Here is an 8771-nt window from a genome sequence, read left to right on the forward strand (position 1 = left end):
GTTAACTACCCTTATACACCCTTGTATAATCGAAGACCAATATGATTAACATTTTATCATATTAAAGATAATATCTTCATGGATTTACGTCGACTACCTTATGACATAAACTAATGTACGTGAATATGGGTTGTAACATGTTTTCCTTTTGTATTTTTGTACTTGTGCTGCTTAGTATGTTTCATGAATAGAAGTACTTTTTGTTTGAGCATTGCACAAAGTTTATTCTTTTTGCATCAAATTAGTCAAGGCTTCGGGTGTATTTTCCCCCGATAGAAATTTTGGGTTCCAAGCATAAACTCTTCTAAAATCAACCCTTTATTATGGTGGTTTCATAAGAGAGGGACCTCTTATGTTTACAGTGCTCTTGAAGAGAACACTTCCTATTCATTCCGACACTAGAATTTGAAGTACTTAGTTAACTTTCACATGATAAAATTAGTTTATTGTTTGGACAAGAAACAAGAAAAAAAATTAAAGGACTTTATTTTATTCCTTCTATCTTCAAAAGTACATATGCGTTCGTTTTCTAAAAGAAAAGAACTTACCATTACATGTGGCTAATTTGTACAACTTGTTTTTACAGGGCTGCCTTTGCAGTCCCCGGTCCCAGTGAGACATTTTTGTTCTCGGGTCTTGCAGTCCCGGTTTTCATGGTAATCAGGTTGTCATATCCTTATATTATTCCCCTAGTGTTCGAATATGAAGAATGTGAATTGGAACATTGGAAGCCTTTCTCTTTTAAGGAAAAACACTAGTGAATGGTTGGATAATCTTTGGTTTGATAGCAAGCTCCATTTCCCGTTAGGAACTTTGCTATCGAACTAAAGATTACCTAACCACCCCCTAGTGGCTTGTTCAAGGATAAACACTTGTGAACGGTTGAATAGACTTTGGTCCGATGGCAAGTTTTGCTTCCTATTAGGAATTTGCCACCGAGCCAAAGACTATTTAACCATCCCGCTGTGATTTGTCGTTTCAATGCCTTGTCATTTAAAGGTATTATTTCTACCGGTGATGTTTCCTTCGTAGTAGCTTTTGTTGTTGCCTCGTTAAAAACCTTGCCAGAAAAACTCAATTGGGAAAAAATCGATTGAAGGGAAAAATAGTGTAACACATACTTTCAGTATAAGTGGGATCCATCAGCAGTAATACCTTTTTGAGGTGAGTCACGTTCTAGTTGCTCGGCAATTTGACTCCGTCATGGTTCTCTAGTTCTTATCATCCTTTTCCGGTGACAACCGTAAATAGATAGGGGACTTCCCACATTGGACACAGCTTTACCTCGTTGAGCTCTCGGGTGTTATGTGTCGCTTTCCTTAAAATCAAATCTCACACTTTAAAGTAGCAAAAATTGGTACTTCGTCATTGTATCATTCCATTCTTTATTTTTGTGCCACCGTCCTTATGTGCGCCAAGTCCCTACGTTCATCAGGTAGCTCCAGTTTAACCATAAATGCTTCATTGTTTACCTCTTCTTCCGCTGGGATGTTACACAAGATCGGTTATCCTACTTCCACCGGGATCAGAGCTTTTGCGCCGAATACGAGCGAGAAAGGCGTCTCCTGTGTGCTCGATTTGGTCAATGTTCGCTATGCCCATACCCCTCCTGGTAACTCTCTAGGTCACTTGCCTTTGGCTTCTTCCAACCTCTTTTTGAGGTTTTGAATATCACCTTATTGGTTGATTTTGCTTGCCTGTTTGCGCTAGGATGGTATGGTGAATATGTTATTCTTTTAATTTTCAAATCTTCAAGAAATTTATGACCTTGGAGCCTATGAACTGTGTCCAGTAGTCACAGATAATCTACTTTGGTATTCCGAACCAGCAAATTGTGTTTTCTCATAAGAAATTGACCACTTCGCTCTTACTGATCTTCTGGTAAGGACCCGCTTCAACCCATTTAGTGAAATAATTGGTTAGAATTAAAAGAAATCCTACCTTTATTGGAGCTGGAGGCAACGACCCAACTATATATATCCCGCATTTCATGAATGTCCGTGAGGATAGTACCAAATGCAGCAGGTCTGCCAATTGGTGTACCAACGGCACATGATGCTGACACTTGTCGCATTTCAAAATGAATGCCTTCGCGTCTTAATCCATCCGAGGCCAATATTATCCTCATCTCACTAATTTTAGCACCAACAAATCTGCACTGAAATTGATTCTCGCAAACTCCTTCGTGAACCTCTCTCATTACGTAGTTTTCCTCTGAGGATCCCAAACATCGGGCCGACGTTCCTTGAAATGACCTTCTGTATAACTACCATCCCAATAAACAATAACGTGTTGCTTTAGTGCGGAGTGCCCAGGATGCTTTCAGGTCTTCGGGTAGCTTGCCATGCTTAAGGTAATCGATGATCTCATTCTTACAGTCCCTGACTAACTTGGTTGTCTTTACTTCATAATAACCATCAACATCCATTACCGAGTGCATGAGCTATACGACAGTACCAGAATGTGATCCCTTCATTTCTGTGGACGATCCCAAATTCGCCAATGCATTTTCTTTTGCGTTTTCTTATCTCGGGATATGAGTGATAGACCATTCCTTGAACCGATCGAGCAAAGTTTAAACTTTAATAATATATTGTTTCATGTGTTCATCCTTAGTGTCGAAGATTCCACATACTTGATTTACTGCTAGTTGGAATCACATTTGATTTCAATGACCTCGGAGTCCAGCCCCGGGCGAGTTCAAGTCCTGCAATCAAAGCCTCATACTCGGCTTCATTATTAGTCAAGGGAATAATTTTTATGGCCTGCCTCAGGATCTCTCCCGAGGGTGAGATTAAGACCTCCCCAACCCCAGACCCTTTCATGTTAAATACTCTATCCATGAACAAGGTCCAAACTCCTGATGTCATTTACGACTCCATCACCGCTTTTTTTGTGTACAAAAGGCAGTAGCCTGGGACTGAAACCAGCCATGAAGTTGGCCAAAATTTGTGATTTGATCACAGTCCTGGACTTATATTCAATATCAAATTCACTAATTTTCATTGCCCATTTGGCTAGCCTACCTAACAACTCAAGTTTGTGAAAGACATTATGCTAGGGAAAGGTTGTCACCACGACCATAAGGTGGCAATGAAAATAAGGCCTAAGCTTTCGAAAGGCGACAACGAGAGCTAAGGCTAATTTTTTGGTGTGGATAACGAGTTTCCACTCCCGTCAAAATTTTGCAAACATAATAGATAGGAGATTGTGTACCTTTGTCCTTCCGGACTAGAACGACACTTACCGCTACCTCCGAGACCATCAAGTATATTAGCAATTGTTCATCTTCCTCCAGTTTTGATAGTAACGGAGGGCTCGATAGATACCATTTCAGGTCTTTTATAGCCTTCTGGTTGATCCATTCCCAATCCAAACTCAACAATGAGTGGAAGAGGTCGTTGGAAGAATAGTACCCAACTATGAGTCGGGATCGATTTCCTCAGGGAGCTAACAATGGGTGTTAGAGTGTATACTTGATGCGTGAAGACGAAAAAGCTTAAATACACTTACAATCAAGTAAGTTTTGCAAATTACTTCTATAAATTACACTATTAATGCTCGATTAGAGTAATGAAACTTGAAATTGACTTATTGGTTTTGGTTGTTTTCAAATAGGTAAAAAGCCTAGGGATGTAACCTTCGCCTAGGTGTTCGCCTAGTGGTTTAATTACGTTAACACTTGTGTTATTGATTGGGGGTATAATATAGCTCTCAACTCTAAGTTACCCATTTAATACCTCTCAGTCATAGATTGATTTTGCCCTTTTTTGCTTTCTCAATACCAAATGGGCATCAAACTAAATAGTTAATATGAACTCAAGTCGTATTTTTTCTATCTCTAGTTAAAACACTTTAAGTAGGCTAGTCAAATCCTTAACTGGCCCAATTTCTTGTTTGCCAAGTTTTCCTAGGCTAGGTCCCTCTTTCTCAAGTAAAGACCAAGTAAAAAAGGCACGAATCAATGTTTGCAACCATTAATTCTAAAATTAAAGTATGAAAAAGGCTAAATAACAAACACCCTATCATAAACAAGCATTAAATTAAATACCCATAAGGTTTACATAATAGGGTTGGGTCACAATCTTAGTAAATATTTAACTACTCATAGTAGACAATGAACAAAACAAAGAAGAAATATTAATTAAACCATAATATAAAATTAAAATGATAAACTATGATATTTCTGTCCCAAAATGATCACAAATTACCCAAAATAGTAAACTACAACGGCTATAGCTAAGAAAATTTCAAAACTTAACCTAAAAATGTGATTCCCGTCTATTTATAGTGGCTCAAAATTCGCTGACAAAAATTCCCATCGGGAGGTTGTGCTGCCTCACAATTCCATGTGCGGTTTGCACATTGCTTGAGTCTGCAGGTGGACAGATTATTCAGCCGCACAATTTGATCTATGACGGCAATTCAACTTCTGCGGCCGCACAATTCATGTGCGGTCTGTACTTTAAGCAAGGCTTTAGTCTTGGTCATTTTGCACAGTCTCTAAACTTTTTGAATTCGTGTCAGTATGATCATGTTCTACGGCTACACATATTGTGTGTGGTTCGCACTTATTCTTCAATTAAGTATGGGCTTCTATATCAGATCTGTGGCCGCAGAGAGAATTCTGCGGTTCGCACTTGCTTCTGCGACCGCATAAATACTTTTGTGGACCGCACTTCTAGTCTACTTCTCCCCTTCTTTCCTTGTGAGTCCAAATACTCCTTTTTGAGTCAGATTTCTTCACGATAGTCCAAATCTCCAACATTCCTGCAATTTGCACACTTTCATTAGTTTTGGGAACATAAATCAACACTTTTGGACTAAAAACAAAAGTAAAAAAGTGGTAATAAGTTGGCAAAATCCACACTTATCAACTCCTCCAAACTTAAGTCTTTGCTTGCCCTCAAGCAAATAGATTAGTTCCCACCTCCTCAAAGTGAAAGGTCATTTCAGCGAGTCAATAATAAGCCATCCATACTCAATTGTGACCAACAATTACCTACACTATTCATGCATTATCAACAAGGTGACAAATCAAGTATCATGCACATATAGTTCTTGTGTGACATTTGAGCTTCAAGAATTGACTTTACTCATCAAGGACTCTTGTTCTATTATGTAAGTCATGGTGGACCCCAAACTCTTCCTCTTCTACCTTCTATTTGGCTCACTTCAAAAGTTAGCACTCAATCTTAAGATTCATGAAAGGTTCACTCTTCTCTAACAAGAGAATGTCACTAGTACGGCTTCAAGTGTCATAGGCTTGCCCCTCATGTATATCACCACAAATGTAAGCTCAATCGGTTCGAAATCAAGTAGGACTTCCTTTGGGTTGTAATGAAGGATTTTGGGTTAGGGTTTACATCTTTCGTTAAGCACTCCGCATTTTCATTTTTGGCTGACAATTACCAATTCTTAGAGTCATTCTCTTTTTATTGGGGACTAGAAAGACTTGGCATCAATCTTACTAGTTCATTTCATTCTTTTTCTTCCTTGATGTTCATGTTAGGGTTTATTAGCTCTTTTTGAATCCATCAACCCTTCCACTTATTCTCTTTTTTGCATTTTTCTTTTTGTTCTTTTTCGTTTTGTTCTTTTTGTTTTATTGCCTTCTCTATTCATAGAAATCATTTCTTTTCTTTTTTTGTGCCTTGATACCACCTTCAAATTCTTCAACTCTCCCCCCCAAACTTATGACTTAAGCCACTTATTTCAGAAGAGTGTTAAGAAAGGTTCAGGTGCTAAGAGAGGATCAAGACAAAACGAGTATAAGCAAATAACATGATTATCAAATGAGAAAGGCTATAGGCTCAAAGGGGGTTGCCTAGGGATAATGACATAGGTTGGCAATAGAAACCTCAAACGGGCCAAGGAAAGCCTACAATCATTTCTCAAACCAAGCAAAACTTAGGATTTCGCCTTGAAGCACATTTGGAGCATGTTCTAGACCATCTGCACAGATACTTGGACTAGCAACAAATTACCTCGTCCCTCATGCAACTAGACCAAAAAAAAGGATAGAGTTGAGAGCCTACAGCAACCACACTCAAGTTAAAGATCACTATGGTCCAATAAATCACTCGATGATTACCAAAGTCAACTCAATAGTCTCAAAGTCACTAACTAGGGCTATTTTCTTTCAAAAACCCAGTTTTAAACCATAAGCACGTAGTTAAGTGTGTTGGTACCAAATAAAACATGGGTAACTCTTTTTCGAGAATGAATTAATTAGGCCTTTTATTTATTACTACTACTATTATTATTACCTAAACAGAAAAACAAACTCATTCCTTTAAGAAGGTTGACACTCCATCCAATGTTGGGACGAGTCACCCGGTTCACACAAAACTACCTTTAGAATTAACCGTGGCATTAAGAAACCAAAGGCTTATTATTTACGAAAACATAAAAAGAAGCTACCAACAAAACAAGAACTAAAGTGGAAAAATAAAGAAACTAATAAACAATAACTACTAAAGATAAATAAACTACAAATAAGAAAAAGGAAAAAATCATCCAATTATTACATTCCCAAACGTATCCAAAATATGTCAATGTCATATCAAATAAACGCCACACCCTTCCCCCGAAAAAGTAAGCATTGTCCTTAATGCTTAATAAAGTAAGAGTGAAAGGAAAGAGGGTGAAGAAAACTCCCTATGGATCCTTGTACATATCAGTGTCCCCAACAGCATCATCTTCTGCTGGGTCAGCCAATTGTATCTTATCATCATCATATATGGGCATGGCGGGAGTGTAAGCATTACATACGCTGCCTCAGAATTATTGGCAGCAAGGTTAGGCTCCTTAGACTGGTCAGGTAGTGCAACTAGTGCAGATGGTGCTGATGGATCTGGGATGGATTGGTGCGGGTCAAGTGGCATATCAAAAGGTAGATCCCTCGCCGTTGCAAGTCTGGTTACCTCCTTCCTGAACTTTTCAACCAACTTCTTGCTTGCTTGGGACTTGCTCATATTCTTCACTTCTTTGTCCAACTCCTCAATAACTGACCCGTGATGTACCAGAGTGTCCATGATCATCTTCTGGTTGTCCAGAATCTTCTTCAATTTCTCATCAAGATTAGACGAGACATGTGGTACCTATGTAGATGACTGTGCTGCAATAATACTAGATATGTCAGACAACTTTGAAATAACTCTCTGCATCTAGTTGTTGAGACTTGCCAATATCTGGGAGACTTGCAGAGAAGATAATGGAGATGTAGGCATGGGCACTGGCCTCGGATCTGGAGCATGGGCTGCCCTGGGGGTTGTGGTAGGATCTGATGATGGTGGTGGAGGCATATCAGCAGCACTAGAAGAGGGCTTAGTAGAGATAAATGGAGTGCCAGCTGCCTTAGTGACCACCACTACCGGCTCATCAGACTGGCCTGTGGTAGTAGAAGGCTGAACTCTCTTCTTTGGATTGCTCGCATTCATCAAGGAGTACCAGTCAAACAACTTCTTTGGCTTCACCTTTGTGTCATAAGTTCTCGGCTCTACCTTTGCGTCAGTAAGGTACTCTGTAATGCTGTTGGGATAAGGATAGGTCAAGCTAGTTTGATATGCTAACAATGAAATGTTGGTCGACATCACGCCACCCATATTAATTGGGTACCGGGCCATGATAGAAGCCACAAGAACAACACGTTGAAAAGGCAAATGAGTCTCGTTCTGGCATGGGTCAAGTTTGTTGCATACCAAAAGTCTGCCATCCCTTTTCCTCGAAACTCAATATGCTACGGTGGATGGGAACCCCAACAGTAATCCATGGTGGTGGTGGCACGGGTGGTGCTAAGATCTCTGCTAGCCAAAGTCGGACTTCTTCTTTTGTTGCACATTTCTCCTGATACTACTTAGGCTCCAAGTCCTCAAACCCTAAGTACACATTTAGTATGTGCTGATCAAACCTCACCTTGAGGTTTCATACTTTAGTCACCTCTTAGACGAGGTACTCCTTGGCATCCTTAACTCTCTTAGTAAACCACATCCAAACCTTTCTTTCTTTGAATGGCCTCAACACAACTAGGTTGTATTTATCCAAGTTCTTCAATAGAAACTGCCGCTCAAGTGTCAAGGATCTCACTAGCCACCACATATGAAAATCAGTGAAGGCAGCCAAACTAACGAACCTATCCTCCCATATCTCTATTTTCTTCGATCTCTCAACACCTGTGGATGTACCATCTCCCCCTCTACCATCATAGAGGATATCCTGTACAGTCTGTGCCTCTATCTGGAGTAGCTGTTGATCAGAGGTCTGGCTGGCACTTTTCGACCCCTCGAAAATGCTGTGAGAAGAAGAGGCCTCATCTATCAGCTGAAATCACCCTTGTGGCCTAGATTGCGTGGATGTCTGCTCCTCGTGAATAGAGGCTGAGTTGACCTCGAAAGCTTCCCTAGACGTTACATAGGAACTAGACTCGGAGAGGTATGCACCTCTCCCTCTTCCAATTGTGGACTTTTTCCAGATAGTTTTGGGTTGGCCAAGGGGAAAGGTACCTCTACATGACCCCTAGAAGATTCACCTCTTCCTTTTGTTATTTTATCACAGTTGTGCAATCGAACCATTTTCTGTATCAAGGCAAAGAAGACTATTAGTTGCATGTAATCATTCAAAATATTCAAGACTTATGTATGTAAAGGGAGAACAATGTGGACATAATGGCATTATGACAAAAACCACAAGCTACCGAAACTGGGGTCTGCAGTCCGCAGATTTTGGATGTGCATTCACAGACTAGAAGTGCAGAATGCACAATTATAAGT

This window comes from Nicotiana tabacum, chromosome 7 (assembly GCF_000715075.1).
Source record: "Nicotiana tabacum cultivar K326 chromosome 7, ASM71507v2, whole genome shotgun sequence".
In the NCBI taxonomy this organism is placed as follows: domain Eukaryota; kingdom Viridiplantae; phylum Streptophyta; class Magnoliopsida; order Solanales; family Solanaceae; genus Nicotiana; species Nicotiana tabacum.